General features: G+C 31.0%; 1 long non-coding RNA gene across 1 annotated transcript; it reads left to right on the top strand.

The window, feature by feature from the left end:
* Positions 1-3,989: 3,989 nt before the first annotated feature.
* Positions 3,990-9,407, top strand: LOC143079576 (uncharacterized). Its single transcript, XR_012979436.1, has 3 exons — positions 3,990-4,153; positions 8,251-8,328; positions 8,974-9,407. It is a non-coding gene; the product is annotated as an uncharacterized LOC143079576 (long non-coding RNA).
* The last annotated feature ends 3,128 nt before the right edge of the window (positions 9,408-12,535 follow it).

Here is a 12,535-nt window from a genome sequence, read left to right on the forward strand (position 1 = left end):
AAGAATATATTCTAGGAAATGACGTTGTTTTTTTGGGTTTTTTTTTTTACCCACGTCTTTGGAATTTATTTATCTTCATTGATATTATCCTTTGTGTGAGGCTCGGTACTTATGCATCCGTCAATGTTTTAGTGCTGTGTGGTAATTTTTTGTAATGTTGTCTATCATTTATTCTTATGTGCTTTGTCAAAATACTATTTTGATTTTCTTTGATGACAGAATTAACTAGCTTTTAATTCAGATTTAATTCACTATTTTCTGCACCAGGAAATGCCTGTATCTTGTAAGGAATTACTATGACAGTTTGTTTTCAATTCGTTTGATGTGTTTAAGCTTTAGATTTTGCTATTTGATAAGAGAGTTTTCGAGTTGAATTTTTCCATGGAGATTGGTTTATTTGTTACTTTACTTTCGTCTGTTTAACTATACATTGCAACCCATTGATTCACTGATATCTCTCGTTTCTAATACGTTAGTTAATACGTTTGGCTGAATGAAGTTAAATAAAAAAAAAATCGCATGTAGTGACTTCAGTTTGTTCTATTCTGATCTGATAAAAAAAAAAACAGTGTGGATCATAATCTACAATACACGAGTCAGTCATACTCTACAGTTCCGCCCATTTGACTGAGGCGGATGTATAAATAAACTCATCATAGAAACCAGAATTAAATTTTATATATTCTTAACATACACTAACAAATTGCGATTGAAAATTAAGCAAGCACCATCAATTATTTTTTCAAGTATGATTTTCCTGTAGTCAAACCATTTTGACGTGATCATTTTTGTTTCTCTAATAAAAGTTAATCATGCATGATCAATGGTTTCCTAATATTAAATCGTCAATATTACACTTAATCGGTTATTTGTATGGAGATCTCATTGTTTCTCCATCAGTAATAAGCTAGAAGCTAATTGTTCGAATAGAAATTAATTTCAAGTATTCATTTTTTTAAATATTTATTATCGCATCCCTGAATTCAAACGTTTTGTTGAACTATCAAATATTTATAATGTATTATATCTGGATGAAAATGTTTCTTATTATACACTTTCGTGCTCTAAATTCTGCTTTCCAAAAGAAGTTGCTCAATTTAGAATAAATTCTTCATTCATCAGTAGCAAAAGGAATTAACTATTTAATCTCCCTCAAATTACCTTTAGCCTGCACATGACGTGGTACAGTAATATTTACACAACGCGTCAAATTTAACGTAGACGTGGCGGTGTATTTATACATCCCAACAGGTATAATAATTCAAAACACTGAAATGTCATAGTTTCCTCGCGTATATATATATATTTTATGCAAACAAAGTAAAATGAGAAAATACCGACACTAAAATATATACTTTCAATCGGAAAGTCCCTTATCAAGTGGCCAAATGAAAATCTCTCAAAGTAAACAATGCAGCGAATTTTTCAATTAACACGAATCTTGTATCAATTTAAAAATAGTAAATTCTCAAAAACGCAAAGTATATAATCAAATGGCAAAATTAAAAGCTAAAACACACCAAAGGACTTGACAACAACTGTCATATTCCTGCTTTGTTTGTATAGCTAGCTAAACCTCTCATCTGTATGACAATAGCAAAAATCGTCCATTGTGTTGATAACAAAATGTGTGAACAAATCAAACAAATATAATATGTAAAAATGTCAAAGAAAAACAGTGGTATTACCTTAATCACTATAAAATCAATGAAATGTGTAAGCAAAGATTTACATGGCACAATGACGATATGCCTAAGTACAGAGCAACGTCATCTGTAACTGAAAAACACATATTAAAGAAAGACCAGAATACAAAATTATAAGAACAATGACGGGATATAGAAATGAAGAAAAAAAGGTATATAGACAGAGCATTTCAGCAAACATAAATGGCAAGAATGCAAACATGATCAAAGAACAATAAAACAATGACGGGATGTATAAGTACAGAGCCACCAAAAAGTAATAAAACACGTTAGTAAAATGAGAAACGGAATATTTATCAACAAGGTCTTGGTTCCTTTCAATAAACCATTTAAGAAATAGGACGAGACGTTCTTTGACCTACCACCGGCCGTGCGGTTATCAAGCTTTTTCAGTCCTCAGAGTACAAAATATGTTCTCCAAATTCAAATTTGTACTCGAAAATAAATGGCCATTGTTATATTATAGTTCGGTTTCTGTGTGTTACATTTTAAAGTTGTGTCGTAGTTCTCTTATATTTGATGTTTCCTTCAGATTTAGTTTGTAACCCGGACTTTTTTTTCTCAATCAATTTATGAATTTCAAACAGGGGTATATACTACTGTTGCCTTAATTTGTACTCCAAACTTTATGGGGTAATAAACTTGGGAGTACGATAATCGTGCTTAAGACTTGAGTATACTCCATAAAATTGAGAATGGCAAGCATCTGTCTCGAATCTCGTGTTCAAGCAAAAATGCCCGCTGCCGGACATAGAGACATAAGAAAGCGACAAAGGAGACGCTTAGCACCTCGTCCGCGATTTTTTGCAGATAGGTCAAATCCATTGGAATCCCTGTCAGCAGAGGAGGTCTTTTCTCGAGAAAGATATCGGCCAGATACTATCATTAACATTACTACTAATATACAATTCCTTAATCAAATCAAAGAGGAACAAAGCCATAACACCAATAATACAAGTCTTGACCTGTCTACGATTTTTTGCCACAGTTTGCTTCTATAGAGAGGTTGAAGATTTGATGGGGGTTAGCGTGATGAGAGTTGGAAAAGCAGTGAAGATGGTGTGTTAATCATTTTTTTTCATTAAACAAAAAAGTAACCGGAAATAAGAGGATCGGATTAAGGCCCCTTACGAAGAAGAAAAGCTTTCTTGGACTGAAGTTTATGACCGCGATTCGAGAACGATCTCAATGGAGAATATATTCGGGCAAGGAGTATGGGAACTACTTTGGAGTCGAGTCAAGTTTTATGACCGCAAGCTGGGCCTGGTTCATCAACTTTCTACACATACACTGGTGATGTTTTACAAAATCCGAGTAGTAGCTGCATTCTTTTGAATACCGAATAACTATTACGTCAGGGTACCCACATTGCACCTATTTTGACAGTTTTTTAACCTACGTTTTTTCATACTTCAGACAAAAGTATTCATTACATGTTTATTTTGTAGATGTATCATTATTTATTATATGGTTTCACCAATTTAATTTTAAATCCATATCGAATCATAGAAAAATTGGTCTAAAACTGACCTCCAAACCATCAATGATTCTGAAATGAGGAGTACCCAAATTGCATCTGTACTTAAATTGGCATCGTTAAAAGTCTAATAACAGAGCTTTTGTTGTTTTTTTTCAAATATTTTTAACAATTGGATATAAGTCCATGCTTACTCTTCATTTTTTAAGAAAAGGATACTTGCAACATATTGTATTTGCTCATTTTAAAAAGATGACGTTTTGATGACGTCGCATGGTGACTTTTCAGTACATTTTGCTTTTTCAGTAAACACTTCATCTGTGAAAAATACTATGAATGTTTTGTGCATATCTAAATATTTTTACTTATGTTGAAAGATGTGCATAGCATCAAATCATAAAATGTTTAGTCTCTAGGAATCTTGTAAGATTTCCGCTGCTATTTTTGTTAAATAGGTGCAATTAGAGTACTCGTTGCAATTTGGGTACCGTTGCGTTACACTTTTCCATTGCCAAATAATGACGCCTTTCAATATATGACGTCATGGCGTAATGAATTACAAAGACAGCCAATGTAGAATCATATTACTTTTTTTTTTTTTTTTTTTTTAATTAATCAAAGTTTTATTGCACTTTTGCTGTTAACAATTTACTCAATCTACAGCTTCAATTAAGTATCCCTTAAATTAGTCATTGAATATTTAGGGAAAAATATTCAATAAGTATATCTATAAAGTTAGTTGTATTTATTACATACATAATAGCAGTTCTACATAGTATAATTTCATACCGGAATACGGTACGTTTCTTAACCTAAACTGTATATGATTTATTTATTGAATCTTCACTGAACCGTAAAATTGATGATGATCTTTGATACTGACAGCATGACTTTTCAGCCGACAGTAGAATTTCGAAATATTTTGTTAGTTTACTCCGTGTAATTATGAAAAGGAGTCTTAAATGATTAGGTAAGACCGTTGTTTTTTCCACACATTATTTGAACAACATATTTTTTTCAGTAAATGGTATTTTTTGCGATCAAACCAAAGATCAAGAGAAAAGATCGAAAGTACACGTGGTATAATTAACGATACATGAATGCAGTATCCAAGCATTGTATTGTGTAAACTAATAACAGTATTAATTCAGTGTAGCTATAATAGATATGATAAATTATATATAAACATAATAAAAGAGTAGAATAGCGAATTTCATTTGATGCATAAATTGTATCACCTGACCGACACATGCATGTCATGTGCAGTCATGAACTAACTAGGTCACAGCTTGAATTCATTCACAATTATAGAAATTCGATATATTCCAAAGTTTTAAGTATGATTCTCTTATTTTTTTTCCTCTAATTTTATTTATGTTAATTATGTCCTTGATTTCATTTTGGAATATTTTAAAAATATCAATGACCTTGTCTTTCTTGTCAGACATGTAATATGCTTTATAAATTGAAAAGTAAATTATAGTTAATAAATAGTTCATATCAAAATAATCTTCATCTTCAATTTTATAGCCAGTTACTAAACTTTCAAGACTGAATATATGCTTTTCAACTTTTAATAATGCTAAAAGCTGTTCAACTTTGTGCCAATTCTGAACATTATATGAACAGGAAAAAAAGAAGTGTTCATAATCATCATGTTGTTTACAATGGAAGCACAAACTACTCGGTTCTATTTTCCATTTATAAAGTAATTCATTACAGGCTAATATATAATGCATCATTTTCCATTTAAACATTTTAAATTTGTTGTTTTCAAGGTAGTTAAAAATAAAGTTGAATGTGGATTTAAATTTTGTTGACATTTTTTTATGCAGAATTCTTTCCCATATTAAAATTCCTGTTGGTTTATCATTTGTAAATTGACTTTGTAGGGACGTGTATATTTCTTTGTTGCTCGAGTCTGGTGAAATTTCATGTTTTAGTAGGATATTTAAGTTTACTGATTTCTTTATATTGACATCAGTTTTATAAGAGCTTTCTTGTTTTAAAATATTTTGCCAGTGCTTTGGTATAGCATTTTTAACTAAAGAAAATTCTCTAATCCAATCTTGTTTATTCTTAAGATTTTTTAATACAGTTTTTGATGAGATGTGTCCGTTTTCGTCTATTATATTATTGATGTACAAAATATTACTGCTAATCCAATTTTTGAAAAACAGACATTTCCCATTTTCTTTGATAAGATTATTTCCCCATATAATTTGTTTTCTAACTTCAAGAAAGTTTTTAGGGGTGATAGTTTGACCTCCTTTTACTTCTACCCAAGTTTTAACTAATTGTTTATAGAATTCTGGCAAGGATTTATACTCTATTTTATTAAGCAAATTTACATTTGTTAAATTCATTCTGAATAAAAGAAAATCTTTCCCAAATTTATTAAGATAAAATCTTGGAATAATTTTCCAGTTATCATTTTCGTTTTTTATTAGTTTTGAAACCCATCTAATTTGCAAGGATTTTATATAGGAGTCTAAATCAATCATTTTTAATCCTCCGTCAAGGTATGGCTTACATAATATAGAGCGTTTAATTCTGTCTTTTTTCCGCTCCATATAAAATTATATATTAAATTTTTGAACTTTTGTTTTATTTCATGTGTTATTATCATACATGATGCTGTGTATGTTAGGTTTGGTAAAATTAGTGACTTTACTACAGTAATTTTTCCTATTAATGTTAAGTTTCGTTTGTTCCATCCTTGAATCAATTTTTCACATTTATCTATTTGTTTCTCTGTGTTTAATTTTTGACATTCTTGATAATTGTATCCAAAGTATATTCCTAGACTTTTAATGTGGTCTTGTTTCCAGTTTATATTTTCAAATTTATCTTTTGACTTTTTAAATTTGCCAAGCCATAAGCCTTCTGTTTTGTTTCTATTCAGTTTGAGCCCAGAAAGGCTTCCAAAAGTTTCAATGATATTAAGGGCAATACTTATATCTTTGCGTGTTTTTAAAAACAATTGAGTGTCATCTGCCAGTTGACATATTTTTAGTGAGCAAGATTTTCCATCTAATTTGATTTCAAATCCTTTTAATTCTTTATTTTCTCTTAATTTTATTGCCATTATTTCAACACACAATACAAAAATTAACGAGGATAACGGACATCCTTGTCTAATCCCACGAAATGTATTGAAGGGGGCAGACACCCATCCATTATGTAAAATACATCCTTTTATGTCTGTATACATAGTTTCAACCCATTTTATGAATTCTTTTTTAAAACCAAATTTTTTTAAAGATTCAAACATAAAGCACCACTCAAGTGAGTCGAAAGCTTTAGTAAAGTCTAAAAATAAAATTGCACCATCTACATTAAATTTTTCAGAATAATCAATAATGTCTTGGATTTGTCTTATGTTAAAACCTATGTATCTGTTTTTTATGTAACCTTTTTGATCAGAGTGAATAATTTTTGGTAGTACTGATTTTAATCGTTGCGCTAAGGCATAAGCTAGTAATTTAACGTCATAGTTTAATAATGTAATAGGTCTATAGTTATCAAGGGAGAGGGGATCATTTTTTTTAAACAAAAGAGATATGGCTCCAATTTTTTGGGAATTTGTTAATTCTCCTTTTTTATAGCAATAGTTGAAAACTTGTACTATGAAATCTTTAATCTGTTCCCAAAATTTTCTATAAAACTCCACGTTCAGTCCATCCAGCCCTGGGGCCTTGTTTAATTTCATCTTAAATATAGCCTCTGTGCATTCACTTATAGTAATTTTTCCCTCGCATGTATTACTTTCAGATTCATTTATTATTTTACTTTCTTTGATAGTTTCAAAGTATTGTTTTACCTTTTCTGTATCAGGTTTTGTTGAAGTATATAATTTAGTATAATAATTGACTTCCAAATTTAGTATTTTGTTTTGGTCATATGTTACTTGATTATTTTCATCATACAGTTGAGTTATAGTTTTTTTACTTTGTCGCGTTTTTTCTAGACCAAGAAAAAAAGATGTGTTTTTCTCCCCTTCTTCTAGCCATTTTACGCGTGATCTAATTTGATTTCCTTTAATTTTTTCATTATATAAACTTGCTAATTGTTTTTCAATGTTTTCTTTTAGGTTGACTTTCTTCTTATTTATATAATTATCACAATCAATTTCTTCAGATAGGGTTTTTAATGTGTTTTCGAAGATTTCAATAGTATCTTTTTTTATATTCGCCTTTAATTTACAGTATTGGATGGTATAATCCCTTACCTCAACTTTAAAGTTATCCCATAAAATATCTAGGTTGAGAGATGTTTCTGATTTTATTTTATATTTATCAATCAATTTTGAAATAATTTTTTGGTACTGTTCATCATCCAGGATGCTGCTATTTAATTTCCAGTAACCTCGCCCTTTTGAGTTTCTATTTATGTTGATTTTTAATGAAACAGCGTAATGATCAGTGTGTTGTAGAACTATTGGTCTTATGTCACATGTAATGCAATTTTTATTAACTTCATCACTTACTAAAAAGTAATCAATTCTTGTAGATTCTGATAAGTTTTTCCTTCTCCAGGTAAATTGGGTTTTATTTATGTTTTTGCTTCTCCAGACATCAGTTAGTTTAAGATTCTTGATTAACATTTTAAGGTTATGAACTGGTTTATCAAATTTTTTATTTCCTATTTTTTTCTTTGTGTCTTTTATAGATAATATGTCGTTGAAGTCGCCCCCAATTATTAACTGGCCAATACTGTGATTTTCAATTAATTGTTTTACTGATTTAAAAAAGGTGTTTCTTACTTTACAATTATTAGGTGCATATAGGTTCACTAATGTATATATATTGTCATCTATTTCTATATTAACTAAGATGAATCTACCTTCAGAATCCTTAAATTGGTCAATAATCTTAAAGTTTAATCTGCTTTTTATCCATATGGCAACCCCTCTTGCATTACTTAACCCGTTACTAAAGATTACTTCACCTTTGAATTCTTGTTTTAGCTTTGGTTCTAAAGTTTGAGTGAAATGCGTTTCTTGTAGGAATACTATATCACATTTTTGTTGATTAGCCCATTCAATAATTCTATTTCTTTTTTCAGGTTTTTGTAACCCGTTGGTATTTACAGTGCAGACATGGATACAGTTTTTGTTTGTCATTTTGTGTAAATATTAGGAAGGTAAGTTAGATAATTACAGAGTTCTGTTGTGTTTGAAATTATATTTAACTTGTAAATCAGCAATAATTTAGATTTTATGATTTTATCTATATCCTTGCTTTGTGGATTTTTCTTTTTATATGATATCTTTATCAATATTAAATTCGTTCTATATTTACATCTATGTACAACTACATGTACATGTATAATACTCATGATTATAAATGTGTAAACATAACACAACATTTCAATTATTGACCTCAATATATAGGTCATGATTTGGGTCAACAATGTGACTTCAGATACAGACTCCTCTGTGTCCAAAAAAATTATTTTGGACTCATTAAGTTTGTAAACATACATAAAAATACAATCAATAGCAAAATATATACAGAGATAGTTGAAAGAAAAAAAACATAGCTTTAAGCTAAACACAAAATAAACAACTATTTTTTTTAATGTTTTTACATATAACATAAAAATATATACTGGACTAAGTGGACTTCTATTTACATAATATTTACAGAGCCAATGTTGCATAGTATTATTGGCTACTTGATAAGCTAACTTAAAAACTAGTTTATTTGTTTTAAAAGCTTGTATTGGATGACTTATCAAAGTTTTTGTGTGAATTATAATAATTGAATTTTGTTTTGATTTTTTTAGGTGTGCTTTATCCTGTTGAAGTTTGGTGTATGAAATCGCAGATGATAATCTAAAATCAACTTGAATCAAACATATTGATGGATTTATTACGATTACGCTGGAACGTTTCTGAAAAGTTATTTGATAACAGAAAAGTGACGTAAAAGTACTTGTGTAGTTATGCGACACGTGAAATAAAAATGCACAAAAAATTATATGAAAAGGATCTAAAGATTTCGAGATTTTGTGCATGCTGCTTACTATTTGGTGTGAGAATATGTACATAATTCCCAAAGGAATGTAAATTTCTTTAAAGGTGGTAAACTTGTAGCTGTTGTGATGTGTACTGACAATTAAGTGATATAAAATTAAAAGACTTATAGTTAAATGGTCAGCTGATTTTTGAAATGTGGATAAGTGTTACATGTGTACTAATAATAAAATATTAATTTATATTCATATTGTTGTGATTTGAATTCTTATACAAACACAGGTAAAATAATTACATGTATGTATATAATTAGGAAACAGTTGTTTTGGACCTCTTGGCAGTAGAGTCACTCTCTTTGTCGTGAAGCTTCTCAGTTGGTGTCACTGGAGACTTCAGAAAGGAAATACTGACAGGTTGCTTGGATGGAGTTTGAGATTTTTTGGTTGATTCTTTTTTGCTTTGTTTGTTACTAGACATGAATAAGGTTATTTCAGATTGACTTAGTTCACTAGTTTTTTTACTGCTCTTTTTTTTTTTGATTTTCTTCCGTTTTTGTGGATCAGCTACTGGATTGATAATAGATTGCGACTGTCCGTTGTCATCTTCATATCCAGTAGTTAATACACCTTCACAATCAGCAGCTGATGCACCTTCCCGTCCGTTAGCTGTTGTACTTGCACATATTTCATCATTGTTCATTTTAACTGATATTTGTGTTGCATCAGTGCCAGATTCAGATTCAGAAGTCTCATCATCTGCATCACTTGTTTCATGGCTTTCTTTTGTGTTTTCTTTATCGGATTGATCTGGTGCGTCTGAATAAGCATCTTTGGTACATGCATTTTGTTTGTGACCTTCTTCTCCGCATGACCTACACACCCAATCATTTGTACAGTCTCTTGTATGATGACCTTCCTGCAGACATTTTGAGCATTTCATATTTTGAGGGTTGTTTTTAGGCTGATCGCGATAGATGATGGTGGCTCTATATTTGCCAATGAAAATGGATCTTGGGATGTGCTCTGAAAGCGGTCCATCACAAATAATGATCCTATCTCCTGTTAGACAGTTTGTCACTTTGTTGTTGTATCTTAGCCGTTCACGCATACTACTCAAAATTAAGCAGCCATGTTTTTCCATCTCCCTAATTATTTGTCCGTCGTCTGCTGAAAGCGGTACATCTTTAACTCTTATCCGTATATCAGTGACGTTTTCATGTGCAGTTACACGTGGATTTCTGGAGTAAATCCAGATTGATTTACCACGAAGTTTGAGGCATTTGGATATGAGAATATCTCTTTCAGCTTCGTCATCGAGGTAAATTCTCCATAAGCCTCGGATTCTTTGAAGACCAGTAATTGTTCTTTCTGGTACTACTTCACCGACAGCTTTATACATTTCAGGGTGAGTCAGGTATAATTTTTTTAGAGTCTCTCCATCCGATATTGACCCAAAGACATCTGTTTCCTGTATAAATACAGGTTTAATACTAACCATGTCTGAGGGCTCAATTGTTTTAGGGTCTGTTTTTGTTTTTTCTGCGTAGGACGCCATTTTGGGTTCACTTTGTTCATTGGATTTTGCCATAACTTTTCTGAAATCACCTCTTCTAAAGTTGTTTTTGCGATTTTAAGTCACTTATAGGTTAGCTTACATACTAGCAAGCATCTATAGTACTGTGAAGTAATTGTCAATGAGAAAACAAAGTTAATTACGACTTTTTTCCTTTAGTGGTTACACACCCGTTACCTTAGTCAAGGGCCGTAATCCATTACACTTTTTAATTTTCGTTAGAGGTACAGCAATGATGAGAAGTTGGCTTAAATTAAAACATAAGACATATGTGTTCCTCCGGCAGCAAGAGTGTTTTAATTCTTGGTTAATAAACGTTAGTATGTAAATAGCTTATAATAAAGCGTATGTTGTTTCTTGGCTGCGCACGATGGAAATAGAGGAAAAAAACTGCATAAATTCTGTATTTTTCATCGTTTTCGTGAAAACAGTTCATATTTTTGACGTATTAATCGTGACGTCATCCGATACAATTATTTATGATTTCACTTTTATTTCTGTACCTATGCATTTCTAAACATTATCTGTCAATTTGGTAACAGTTACATTTTATTTTCATGGGCCAAATTTAGGCATTACTCCTTTGCTTGAACTTTGAAATTTTATATGATTGGTTTGACTTTTAATTTGTATGGTATTTAAGATTGTGTTCTTGTAAAATCAGTGTAATTTCTATTATATCATTCATGTGACGAAAATCTGTTGTTTGAAATCATTTACGGAGTTCCCAATATATATATGTTGTTCACTTAATCGTCGTATTTTTTGGTAACGGCTTACTACCTGAAAAAAAATCAGCTTTATTCAGGATATCTTACTAAAACTCACAGTCAGAGCCGTCAAAGTAGCATATTTCTTATTTTATCGGCGCTGGTCAAATAGCCATTGTTTACATTTCTTTAATTGAGCGCATCTTGTTAATAAAACATGTATAATGCCGTATGGTGTGACCGAAGTTTTCACATGTTTCGCGAATTATTTTTGCAAGTTGAACGCTAGCTTCACAGGTGACAGAATTTATTTTTAGTATACCCCCGGAATTTACCTTTTGAAGATCTATTTTTGCAGATTTAGCTTCCCTTGGATTAATAGACTCCTCGGTAGTATATAGTTTTTTTATAATTGTCATTTTCATGACAACATTTCCTTTTTAGTACATGGTTTATTCTTTACGTCCACTGCTATTGTCAACTTTTTTGAAGTATTTAATTCTGGTTAACCAATGGTGTGAAGGACTGGGCAGCTGATTCACCACCCGCTTGGGGTCTATTATTGTATGAAGTGTCTGTTTCGACGTCTATGAAGTTGTCGTAATCAAGCAAATTATTGACATATTGCTGAGTTTCATTCAATGACACCTTTTTATCGCAAGTTTTGTTAACTTTACTATTGATAAGGTCAAATGGTGGCCTAATATTTAAGTATGAAAGCAGGAATACAACATCATCTGGTCCACATTTGGTTTTCATAACCGGTATTGCTGGGGCCTCATTAAGTTCACAAGGATTCGAACATTTCAATTTGAGATGATTTAAATTTAGTTTCTACACGACACTGTTATAGAAACACAGATACCGTTTCTCTCTGTTACTTGAATTGTTGGATTTGGTGACTTACATTTTTTCTCACCTGAAAATGTGGAAAAAATGCAGTAATAACAGCCGAAAGCTAACAATTAAGTTTTCATTTTCATCGTCAGCAATATCAATTTCGGTTTAATCATGAAATGGGTCTGAGTTTTGTAAGAAGAAAAGTGATTTCACCTGGTTTACAGCCAGCAATTTAGCCTTCGATTTTAGG

This window comes from Mytilus galloprovincialis, chromosome 6 (genome assembly GCF_965363235.1).
Source record: "Mytilus galloprovincialis chromosome 6, xbMytGall1.hap1.1, whole genome shotgun sequence".
Taxonomy (NCBI): Eukaryota; Metazoa; Mollusca; class Bivalvia; order Mytilida; family Mytilidae; genus Mytilus; species Mytilus galloprovincialis.